Source organism: Rhinatrema bivittatum, chromosome 4, assembly GCF_901001135.1.
Source record: "Rhinatrema bivittatum chromosome 4, aRhiBiv1.1, whole genome shotgun sequence".
Classification (NCBI taxonomy): Eukaryota; Metazoa; Chordata; class Amphibia; order Gymnophiona; family Rhinatrematidae; genus Rhinatrema; species Rhinatrema bivittatum.
The window spans coordinates 348,979,136-348,992,302 of record NC_042618.1 but is presented as its reverse complement, the minus strand read 5'-3'; positions in this window follow the sequence as shown (position 1 = coordinate 348,992,302).

Here is a 13,167-nt window from a genome sequence, read left to right as displayed (position 1 = left end):
CATGAGAAGTGCACCCCTACCCACCCTACACACACACACACATAATGGCAAGAACCCTCTAACGGGCCGATACAGTAAAATCGCGGGAGAGCGAGCGAGCGCCAGCTCTCCTGTGCGCGCGATACATTATTTTAATTTATTTAAATTAGGCCCGGCAGTAAAAAGAGGCGCTAGGGACACTACCGTGTCCCTAGCGCCTCTTTTTTGATGGAAGTGGCGGCTGTCAGCGGGTTTGACAGCCGACGCTCAATTGTGCTAGCGTCGGTTCTTGAGCCCGCTGACAGCCACGGGTTTGGAAACCGGACGCCGGCAAATTGAGCAACAAGTTTTCGACCTGCCATCCGCGGGCCCATTTTATTTATATTTTTTTTTTATTTTTTACTTTTTTAAACTTTCGGGACCTCCGACTTAATATCGCCATTATATTAAATCGGAGGGTGCACAGAAAAGCAGTTTTTACTGCTTTTCTGTGCACTTTCCCGGTACCCGGAGAAATTAGCGCCTACCTTTGGGTAGGCGCTAATTTCTGAAAGCAAAATGTGCGGCTTGTCTGCACATTTTGCTTTCTGAATCGCACGGGAATACCTAATAGGGCCATCAACATGCATTTGCATGTTGCGGGTGCTATTAGGTTCGGGGGGTTGGACGCGTGTTTTGGACACACTATTACCCCTTACTGAATAAGGGGTAAAGCTAGCATGTCCAAAACGCGCATCCAAATGCCGGCTAACAGTGCGCTCCATCGGAGCGCACTGTACTGTATTGGCCCGTAAGTAAGTCTGGGCCTGGGTAGGGCAGCAAGGCAGTGGAGACCAAAAAAATTGAAAAAGTCACAGAGATCGAAGTGAGGAAAACAGCGATGTGAAGACCTCCCCCCCCCTTCCCCCCGACGTCATCACGCCCAGCGGTGATCCGGTAAACAGCGCCATTCCACCAGGCGCTGGTGCAGAGGGACAGCCCACCACCATCGGACACTTCAAAAAAGCTACATCTAAAGAGAAAAAAGACAAAAAAAATTGAAAAAGTCACAGAGATCGAAATGAGGAAAACAGCGATGTGAAGACCCGCCCCCCCCCCCCCCCCCCCCCCAATGTCATCACGCCCAGCGGAGATCCGGTAAACGGCACCATTCCACCAGGCGTCACGCACCGGGCGTCGCACGCCGAACAGGCGTGACAAAAGGGTACTCCCCTTTGTGCACCCCTTCGTGCAACCCTTTGTGCTACCTTTTTATTTTAAATTCCATTATTCTTCTTCTTTTAATTAACCTTTCTTCCGGTCTTTAGTTTTTATTCCTTGTTAACAATTTCTTTGTTATAAATGTTCAATGTATTAGACAAAGGAAACTTATTTCCTGCATCTCCTGTTTTAATGTAAACCGGTATGATTTGTATCTGATACAAGAATGTCGGTATATAAAAGTTAAAAATAAATAAATAAATAAATAAATAAATATTTTCCTTTTGAAGCACTTCTTTATTCATTTAATACATTTATATACCATTTACCTGTAATGAAGCGGTTTACATAATAATGTACATAATCATATATTAGACAAAAAACAAGGCAAGCAAAATAAAACACATCAATTAAAACCATCCAACAAACCATTTAAAAAAGCAATAAATACATTAAAATAAAACAAAAGAAGACATTAAATACTTGCTTCAAAAATCTGCTTCCAAATCGCTGTTCTGAACTCTTCCAGCTAATTCAGGAAAAGAAAGATCTTAGCCTGTTTGCAAAACCTTAAAAGATTTAACTGTGCTCTATTATAGGGATGTGAATCGGGCTTTGGACGATTGAAAATATCGTTGATATTTTCAAAATTGTCCGAAATCGGGGGCTCTCCCAAAACGATAGGAAAACCCCACGATATTGATCGTGGGGCTTCCCTTATCATTTTGGGGGAGGGCGGGAAAAACGGCACACAAAAATAACCCCTAAACCCACCCCGACCCTTTAAAAATAACCCCTTAGCTTCCCCCACCCTCCCGACCCCCCCAAAACCTTTTTACAGGTACCTGGTGGTCCAGTGGGGGTCCCGGGAGCGATCTCCCTCTCCAGGCCGTCCTCCACCCTTACCTTGTGACAGGGTATCCGTGCCATTGGCCGGATCCTGTCACATGGTAGGAGCACTGGATGGGCGGCGCCATCTTGTGCTCCTACCATGTGAAAGGATCCGGCCAATGGCACGGATACCCTGTCACAAGGTAAGGGCAAAGGACGGTCCGGTAGCCGGAGGACGGCCTGGAGCGGGAGATTGCTCCCGGGACCCCCACTGGACCACCAGGTGCCTGTAAAAAGGTTTTGGGGGGGTCGGGAGGGTGGGGGAAGCTAAGGGGTTACTTTTAAAGAGTCGGGGTGGGTTTTTTGTTTATCGGCTGGGCAGCCGATAAACAAAACGTGAACAGACCTGATGGGAAAAAACCCACATGTGAATCTGAACCGGAATCCGAACCGATTCCGGTTCCGATTCACATCTCTACTCTATTATGTGCAGGTAGCACATTCCAAAGTAAAGGCACTATGTACAAAAATGCCCTAGTTGCATAACATTCAGTATTAACTTTGAAGTGAGACAGATGTGAAAAAAAAAAACCTTGGGAAGACCATTAAGGTGAATTTTCAAAAGTTATGTGTGTAAAAAATAGCACTTACATGTGGATTTTAAAAACTTCAACATAAACACGTAAATCAGGGTCTGTGAGTATATTTTATGCATGTACATAAAGGACAGGCCAGGGGCATTCCACAGAGGGGCCAACATTTATGCAAGTAAGTTGCTATTTTATAAGCAATTTACGCATGGAAATGTGGCATCTTACTCGCGAAAAAATCTAAAAGCCCTATTTATCTGGCTATAAGATTTAGTCAGATATGTAGCACTTTTTTAGACTTATCAGACTATCTGACATGGCCAGATAAATAGCATTTTAAGACTTAGCTTGTTAAGTATCCCTTGTTTAGACTTATCTAGCTATCTAACATACCTGGCTAAGCCCGAAATGAGTTAATTCTCCATCTAAGTAGCACTTTTCAGACTCATCCAGTTAAATGCCACCAATTAGCTAGATAATGAACAAGTGGTATGTACATAGGTTGTGTGCAACATTTTCAAATGTTGCACACAACCTATGTACATACCACTTGTTCATTGTTTCCCTGTACATATTTTCTCCTCACGTTTCCGTCTTCACCCCCCCCTGCCCCCCCCTTTGTCTCGACCACCCCCTCCCCTCCCTCCCCTATTTATTTAGTTATTGATCTGTTACTATGTTCTAGGTTACACAATGTTCCTTGTAAAGGCTTTGCCTATATATATCCTTGTTTTAAGTTATCTGTAAACCGGCACGATGTGCAAACGGTTGCCGGTATATAAAATTAAATAAATAAAAATAAAATAAATAAAAATAAATCAAAAATTATCCAGATAAATGTCACTACTTTTCTGTATAAGTCCAAACTTACACCACGCATATGTACTTGCATTTTATATCTTGCGCATATCGTTTGTGCATAGGTTATAAAATACTGTAGCAACTTTGTGCTCATATATGGGCACATGCGAGCAGTTCTGAAAGTTATCCTCTTAATTTTCATTCTGGCCAATACCATTAGAGCTTTCTCCACTGATACAATTCTCCATTACCCCTCATAGTCTGAAATCCTAAAGTTAATTTTTTAACTTGTTTCTATCCAAAATTGAAGCCAATGAAGCATTTGAAGCAGAAGGGAATTCTTTCAAATTCAAATTTCCTTATAACATGTGGGCAGTCATATTTTGCAACAATTGGAACCTATAAATCAATCTATCTGGTAATCCCAAGTACAATACAATAATCCGAGATAGCAAGTAACCTTTTAGTTACTTGTAAACCGGATTGATTTGTATTGCATACAGGAATTCCGGTATATAAAAATTAAAAATAAATAAATAAATAAAATAAATAAGTACATAAACTATTAATTTTAGTGCTCCATAATCTAAATATGGATATTCATGATATATCATTTTTTGGTATAAATGGTCCCGTTGAGTAACCATGCTTTTAAAATATTTAAAGGAAAAACTAGAGTCAATTATCCCCAAACTCCAAACCTTTACAGAAACTGATATAATATGCCGCTCCAGTACCAGCTGAGCAGTCAGCAAAGAGAGTCATTCCAAACTTGTCATTTGTCAGATTTAATACATGAGAATGATCTGTCATCAGTATCACTTTTGTGACATAAGCTTTTATTGCATTCCCTACTTGAAATTGATCTTGCTGCTAGGTGGAATTTCTTGTGAAATATACTTTTTGATAGAACCTCTTGTCTCAATCAAAACATGTAAATGATCTGCCAACAGTGTGGCTTTCCTGCTAATTTGTGAGGTTTGTTTTATTAAGAAAGTTTTTCCCATACTCTGTAGCAGAACACAATCTCTTTTGGTGATTTTCTGCTGTTATATTAGCTCTCACTTCCTATTGAAACATTCACCAAATTCAGAATATGTAAAAGGTCTTTCCTGTATATTTGTTCTCCTGTACCTGCATTTCTTCCTTCTAACTGAGTGTGTTAAAGCGGTTTAGTGAACTCTTAGGCCGGCCTGACAGAGAAGATGGAAATAGTCTCCGGACTAGTGGAACGGGCCGGGAGGCAGATACTGGATGGATTAAAGAGAAGGATCTTCACCCTGGAAGCCCGTGTTCCCCCAGGAGGAGCCCGTAGGAGCCGGGCTGCTGGGACTTAGGCGAAAGGAGAATCCGATGAGAAGATCCGAGGTCAAGGCAGGCAAGTCAGGAACAGGACCAAGGCTGGCACTGAAAGTGGACACGAACCAGGACTGGAACTGAAGCAGGCAACTGGAACAGGAACCGGGATCAAGGCTGGAACTGAAGCAGGCAACTGGAACAGGAACCAGGATCAAGGCGGGAACTGAAGCAGGCAACTGGAATAATTACAAGCAGGAACTCCAGAGGCACACTGTAATGATAAGCAAACTTGTTGCAAGGCAGTAAGCTGAGGCAGGCACCAGCCTTAAGTATTTGCCAGGGTCTGACTTCAGAAAGGGAGGCGGGGTATCTGACATCAGAAAGGGAGGCGGGGCGCCCAAGGCAGGAAAAGCCCTTTAACTCCTGGCCTTTCGTGCGCGTGCACACCCAGGGAGGAGGCCCTTTAACTCCTGGCCTTTCACGAGCACGCACCCCCAGGGAGGAGGGGCTAATGCAGCGAAGGTAAGGTCCCGGTCGCGGCACTCGTGACCGGGGCCGCAACAGTACCCCCCTTCTTACGCCCCCTCTTCGAAGGCCCAGGTTTACCGGGATGCTGGCAATGGAATTGGAGCAGTAGTTCCTTATCTAGAATGTTACGAGCTGGTTCTCATGTGTTGTCCTCCGGGCCACAACCCTCCCAGGCAAGTAGATATTCCCATCGTCGTTGGTGGAAGCGGACATCCAGAACCTCCCGAACTTGATAGGTTGGTTCATCGGGGATGGAAGGATCCGCCGCATCAGGAACTTGATGATGGTACCTGGAGAGGATGAGAGGTTTTAACAAGGAGACATGGAATACATTATGTATACGCATCGAGGAGGGTAGGCATAGCTGGTAAGAAATGGCCCCCACACACTCAACTATACAAAAAGGGCCACAGTATTTCGGAGCCAACTTCCGGGATGGGATTCGGAGTTGCATGTTCTTTGTGCTGAGCCACACTCAATCTCCGGGAAGGAAGATGGGTGCCGGCTGTCGGTGACGATCTGCCCAATTTTTCATGGCCCTGGCTGCTTTGGCAAGTCTCCCTTGGATGGACTTCCACAGAGATTGCAACTGCTGGGCGGATGCTTGTACTGCTGGAAGTGCACTAGGAAGCGGCAGTGGCAGAGGTGGTCATAACTGTTTCCCATAAACGATGAAAAAGGGTGAACTGCCTGTGGCTGCATGAGAATGGTTGTTATACGAGAACTCTGCCCATGGGAATAACTGCGCCCAGTTATTCTGTCTTTTGTTGACGAAGGAGCGAAGAAAAGTCTTCAAAGAGTGGTTGGTGCGCTCCGTCAGCCCATTGCTTTGGGGGTGAAAGGCAGTGGACAGATTGAGTTGCACATTGAACTTTTTACATAATGCCTTCCAATACCGGGTGGTGAACTGCGGCCCGCGATCAGAGACAATGTCCTGGGGCAGACCGTGGATCCTGAAGATATGTTGAGTGAACAAGCTGGCTAGTTCGAGAGCCGACGGTAACTTGGATAGGGGAACAAAGTGGGTTATTTTGGAGAACCTGTCTATAGTTAGCCAGATCACTGTATTCCCTTCTGAGGCTGGAAGGTCCACCACGAAATCGGTGGCGATGTGGGTCCATGGTTCCACTGGAATGGGCAATGGTTGGAGTAGACCCCAAGGCTTCCCCATCCGCGGCTTCTGTATCGCACAGGTGGGACAGGAGTCTACGAAAGTGCGGACATCTTTCCTCAAGGTTGGCCACCAGTAGAAGTGGTTTACCAAGTCAAGAGTCTTCTCGCGGCCAGCGTGACCCCCCGTAAGAGAATTGTGGGCCCAGAGCAAGACCGCCTTTCGAGACCATCAGGGAACCACCGTCTTACCAAGAGAACATACAGTGGTCCCAGAAAGATTGATCTTTGCGGGGTCTAGGATGTATTAGGGCTGGTCCTGCTCTTCCTCCAGCTCCGTTGAGCATGAAAGTGTGTCCGCTCAAACATTCTTGGCAGCCGGCCGGTAGCGTAGTGTGAAATTGAAGCGATTGAAGAATAGAGACCAGCGGGCCTGTCGAGGGTTTAAGCGTTGAGCTTGGGACAGGAACTCCAGGTTTTTGTGGTCCGTATATACTGTAACAGGATGGATGGCTCCCTCCAACCATTGTCTCCACTCCTCAAAGGCGAGCTTGATAGCTAGTAACTCCTTATCCCCAATACTATAATTATTCTCGGCAACAGAGAATTTCCTGGAAAAGTATGAGCATGACATGAGCTGACCGAGTCAGTGCATTGACTAAGCACAGCTCCCACTGCGATGTTCGATGCGTCCACCTCTACGACAAATGGACGAAGCGGATCAGGGTGACGAAGACACGTATCCTGTAGAAAAGCCTCTTTGAGGATTTTGAATGCTTGACAGGCTGAATCAGGCCAATCCACCGCGTCAGCTCCTCTCTGAGTTAGGGCGGTGAGAGGAGCCACAATACGAGAATAGTGTGGAATGAAATGTCTATAGAAATTTGCGAAGCCGAGGAAACGCTGCACCGCCTTTAGCCCCCTCGGCCGGGGCCAGTCTCTGATGGCGGCTACCTTTTCAGGATCCATCTTGAATCCGGTGGCGGAAACTATGTATCCCAGAAAATGAAGAGACTCTTTCTCAAAGCAGCATTTCTCCAACTTGGCGTATAATCCGTTGTCTCTGAGTAACTGTAATACCTGACGGACATGTAGTCGATGAGAAGACAAGTCCCGTGAGTAGATTAATACATCATCCAGGTACACGATGACAGACGTATTCAGTAAATCACGAAGTACCTTGTTCATGAGATGTTGAAATACTGCCGGGGCATTACATAGTCCGAAGGGCATGACGAGGTACTCATAGTGCCCATCCCTGGTGTTAAAGGCAGTCTTCCACGCGCCCCGCAAGTCCAGCTTTGTGAAGATCCTGGCTCCCTGTAATCTATCCAGGAGTTCAGGAATCAGTGGGAGTGGATAACGATCTCGCTTGGTGATGGCATTGAGACCCCGATAGTCAATGCATGGTCTTAGCGACCCGTCCTTTTTACCTACAAAAAAGAAGCCCGCCCCTGCTGGAGATTTTGAAGGTCAGATAAATCCTTTTGCCAGGTTCTCTGAGATGTATTCGGACATTGCCCGAGTCTCTGGTAGTGATAAGGGGTCTACTCTTCCCCAAGGAGGTGTCGTTCCTGGTAAAAGCTCAATGGCACAATCAAACGGGCGATGTTGAGGCAGGATCTCCGCCTTCGTCTTGGAAAATACGTCAGAGAAGTCGGCATATGGTGCAGGTAGAGCGATGGTGGTGTGCAAGAGAGGGAGAACGGACACTCTTGGAACCTTCAGGCAGTTAGCGAAGCAGAAGGGGCTCCATTTCACGATCTGTAATGTGTCCCATTGGATAATCGGAGAGTGCTTCTGTAACCATGGTAGGCCTAACACCACGGGGTGGACGGCCTTTTCCAGAACAAGGAAGGCAATCTCCTCCGAGTGGATCGCCCCGGTGCATAAAGTCAAGGGTATCGTGGAAGCAGAGATTCTCCCTGGAAGAAGTGTTCCCCGGATGGAGGTAATCCGCAGCAGTACCTCCCGAGGCCAAGTGGGGATCTGTAACTGGTGTACCAAATCCTCCAGGATGAAGTTGCCCCCTGCTCCAGAATCCAAAAAGGTGAGGGTCTCCAATGATCCCCCTGGGTATTCGAGTGTGATGGATACAGTACATTGAGGAGCGGTACCAGCACAACCTAGCAGGAGCTCCTCACGATCTCCTAGGTTCTGGCGTTTTCCGAACACTCTTTACAATGAGCGAGGAAATGGCCTTTTTGACCGCAGTAGAGGCACAAGCTTATAGTATGGCAGCGCTGTCTCTCCTCTGCGGTAAGCGGAGTACGCCCCAACTGCATGGGTTCTTCAGAAGCAGAATCAGGACGTATTGCTCCTGGAGAGGGGACTGAAGATAGTGGTCTGGAGAATACAGGAGCTAGAGACGGGGTACATCGAGTGGGTCTTAGTTCTCTTGCCCTTTGTTGGAGGTGACGATCAATATGACCAGCCAAATCTATGAGGCCATTGAGATCCTCTGGAAGATCGCGGGCGGCCAACTCATCCTTGATACGCCCGGACAGGCCCTCCATAAACACAGCCCGGAGGCTGTCATCATGCCACCCAACTTCAAGAGCAAGCATGCGGAAATCCATAGCATAATCTGCTAAAGGGTGGGAACCCTGGCGTAACTGCAGTAGTTCCAAGGTGGCGGTGGTTAAGCGAGCCGGGTCATCAAAGGCTAACTTGAAATTAGAGATGAACTGCGAGAAATTACTGAGCAAGGGATCATTCCGCTCCCAGAGTGGAGATGCCCAAATTAGAGTCTTCCCATCAAGCAACGACAGAATATACGCCACCTTTACGGCATCAGTAGGAAACTGTTGAGGAAGCAGAGTGAATCGTATAAAACATTAGTTCAGAAAACCTCGGCAAGTCTTAGCCTCTCCAGCGTAACGTGACGGTGCCAGTAGCTGAGTAATTGAACCAATGTTTACCGCTGAAGCTGGTGGCAGAGCAGGCACTGGATCTGGCATGGCATCCAGACGATTAGCAAGTTGTTCTACAGTCGCTGCAAGAACATCCATGCAATGCTGCAGTTGCTGCACACGCTGGGCAATTCCAGGGATTGCCTGAAGACCTGACAAATCCGCAGAGTCCATGGCCTTGCAAACTGTTAAAGCGGTTTAGTGGACTCTTAGGCCGGCCCGACGGAGAAGATGGAAATAGTCTCCGGACTAGAGGAACAGGCCGGGAGGCAGATACTGGACGGATTAAAGAGAAGGATCTTCACCCTGGAAGCCCGCGCTCCCCCAGGAGGAGCCCGTAGGAGCCGGGCCGCTGGGACTTAGGCGAAAGGAGAATCCGATGAGAAGATCCGAGGTCAAGGCAGGCAAGTCAGGAACAGGACCAAGGCTGGCACTGAAGGCGGACATGAACCAGGACTGGAACTGAAGCAGTCAACTGGAACAGGAACCGGGATCAAGGCTGGAACTGAAGCAGGCAACTGGAACAGGAACCAGGATCAAGGCTGGAACTGAAGCAGGCAACTGGAATAATTACAAGCAGGAACTCCAGAGGAACACTGTAATGATAAGCAAACTTGTTGCAAGGCAGTAAGCTGAGGCAGGCACCAGCCTTAAGTATTTGCCAGGGTCTGACTTCAGAAAGGGAGGCGGGGCATATGACATCAGAAAGGGAGGCGGGGCACCCAAGGCAGGAAAGGCCTTTTAACTCCTGGCCTTTCGTGCGCGTGCACACCCAGGGAGGAGGCCCTTTAACTCCTAGCCTTTCACGCGCGCGCACCCCCAGGGAGGAGGGGCTAATGCAGCGAAGGTAAGGTCCCGGTCGCGGCACTCATGACCGGGGCTGCAACAAAGTGTTTTTTAGGACAATACACCCCAATATAAACAAGAAAGGAGAAGGGTAAGAGAACTAGGCTGGGATCCTAGAGATGTTGTACAATAAAACAGTAAGGTAGAGTAGCAGAAACGAGATGAGATGGGAAGAGAAACTTGTATTTTTTTCTTTTTTCAAATTTTTTTCTGGGGACAAAACATACCAGTATAATCAACAAAGAAACAAGATGGAAGAGCCAGTCACATACTGTAGAGGGATACAATAAAATGAGGAACCAGAAAAGAGGTGAAGTGAGAGAAGAAACTTTTATTTTATTTCTTTTTCAAATTTTATTTCTGTAGCTAAAACACCCAGGTATAGTCAAAAACAAACAGGGTGGAAGAACTAGGCTAGGATTGGAAAGGAGTACAAGAAAATGAAGATCCAACAAATAGGTGGGGTAGGAGGAGAAACTTGTATTTTTTTTTTCTTTTTACAAAGCATTTTCTGGTGACAAAGTTTCCTGATTTCTAGAATTTCCATGTTAGTGATAAGATGACAGAAAACACTTTAAAGGCCTTGCTGCCTCTCTGCCTACCTGTCCTATCAATTTAGGAGTCTTGCTTCCACATGCCTACTTGTCATGGACACAACACAGACAAATTGCAATTGAGATACTGTATCCATTACTTCAGAAACAGAAATCATGGAGGAGTGCACTGCTGATTTTGAGTGTTGCATTTCTGCTGCTCCTGTCCATGCCCCTGTCCTGCTATCGCCAACCTCAAATGGCTCTCCTCAAATGGCTACATAGCAAGCCAGAGAGGAACAGGCAGTTGTGGCACATGCTCTCCCTAATTTCATGACATGAACCAACTTATAGCCCTACCAATCTGCAACTAGAATAGTATTTCTTAAATTTAAGGGCAGGACTCCATTTTTCTTGCTGCTACCACTATTGCTTGTACTTCTGACAGGCTGGGCTGTCTCTATAGCAACAATCAATCCTCTTTTCCTACCATTCCCTCCTTTACCCCTTCCTTGCAGTGACATCATGGAATTGGAAGTGGCTAATGGGGGTTTTGACATTACAATTTACTTTATTGATACTGTACCAGGAATCACTAGTTCCAATCTAATACTGAATGAGCGTGTCTGTCACATGCATTCATCATGTCACAGACTGAGTCAACCTCAGTGCTTAGCAAGTGCAATGCCAACTTGCCAAGCAGCTTTGGAAGCTTGCTAGTGGCACAAATTCAGTCTCTGTCTTTGTAGGGCTCTCCCTCAAAGTGTGTGCAAAAATGTCTGCGTTACACACAGATACATATACGGTGTATGTGTATGCACTTCTGACTGATTCCTTTTGCACACATAAAAAAACTGTTAGAATGAGAATAAACTTAGAAGTCTAGCAAGGCTGCACTTCACTCAACCTATAGATAAGCAGTGCACTGCACTCTGCACAGACAGACACTAAAATCACTGTTCACTGGTACTGCTTCTGCAACTCCAGTCCACTTCTCTGCCTCAGTGAACAGACAGAAAGCAGTAGGGATGTGAATCGTTTTTTGACAATTTAAAATATCGTCCGATATATTTTAAATCGTCAAAAAATCGTTAGGGCCACGATACAATACCAATTCCCCCGATTTATCGTTAAAAAATCGTAAATCGGGGGAAGGGGGAGGGCAGGAAAACCGGCACACTAAAACCCCCTAAAACCCACCCCCGACCCTTTAAATTAAATCCCCCACCCTCCCAAACCCCCCCCCCCCCCCCAATGCTTTAAATTACCTGGGGATCCGGCGGTGGTCCAGAACGGCGGCGGTCCGGAACGGCCCCCTCAATAGAATCGTGTTGTCTTCAGCCGGCGCCATTTTTCAAAATGGCCGCCGCAAAATGGCGGCGGCCATAGACAAAAACGATTCGACGGAGGAGGTCGTTCCGGACCCCCGCTGGACTTTTGGCAAGTCTTGTGGGGGTCAGGAGGCCCCCCCAAGCTGGCCAAAAGTTTCCTGGGAGTCCAGCGGGGTTCCGGGAGCGATTTCTTGCCGCGAATCGTTTTCGTACGGAAAATGGTGCCGGCAGGAGATCGACTGCAAGAGGTCGTTCAGCGGGGGTTCCGGACCGCCGCTGAACGACCTCCTGCACTCGATCTCCTGCCGGCGCCATTTTCCGTATGAAAACGATTTGCGGCAAGAAATCGCTCCCGGAACCCCGCTGGACTCCCAGGAAACTTTTGGCCAGCTTGGGGGGGCCTCCTGACCCCCACAAGACTTGCCAAAAGTCCAGCGGGGGTCCGGAACGACCTCCTCCGTCAAATCGTTTTTGTCTATGGCCGCCGCCATTTTGCGGCGGCCATTTTGAAAAATGGCGCCGGCTGAAGACAACACGATTCTATTGAGGGGGCCGTTCTGGACCGCCGCCGTTCTGGACCACCGCCGGATCCTCAGGTAATTTAAAGCATTTGGGGGGGGGGGGTTCGGGAGGGTGGGGGATTTAATTTAAAGGGTCGGGTGGGTTTTAGGGGGGTTTAGTGTGCCGGCTCACGATTTTAACGATTTTTCACGATAGTTTACACACCCAAACGGCAACAATACGATTCCCTCCCCCTCCCAGCCAAAATCGATCGTTAAGACGATCGAGGACACGATTCACATCTCTAGAAAGCAGTTCCTCTGACTCTCTATCACAGTGAGTGAGAGCACTGTAACTCATCAGTGAATATCAGCAAAAGCTCTTTATCAATGATAAAATTATCTTTCCTACTTTTTCAAGCTTTTCTTTTACTCTGAAAACACAAGCTTTCCTGCAAAATCCAGCAGAGGAAATTGAATTTATTTGTACATGCTCAGCCCTTTCAGTGGAAGGACATCACCATCACTTGATCTAGATAATAGCTATAGGCTAGTTTAAAAAATGCTTCCTCTTGATTGGTCCTCCAGCCTGTCTGTCTAGTTCTCCCTCCTTGACTCCAGCCCAGCTCCTATCTCACACAGGCAATGGTTGGTTGCTATAGTTACCTGTTACTCCCTTCAGCTTTCTCCCTACAGCACTTTTCAAG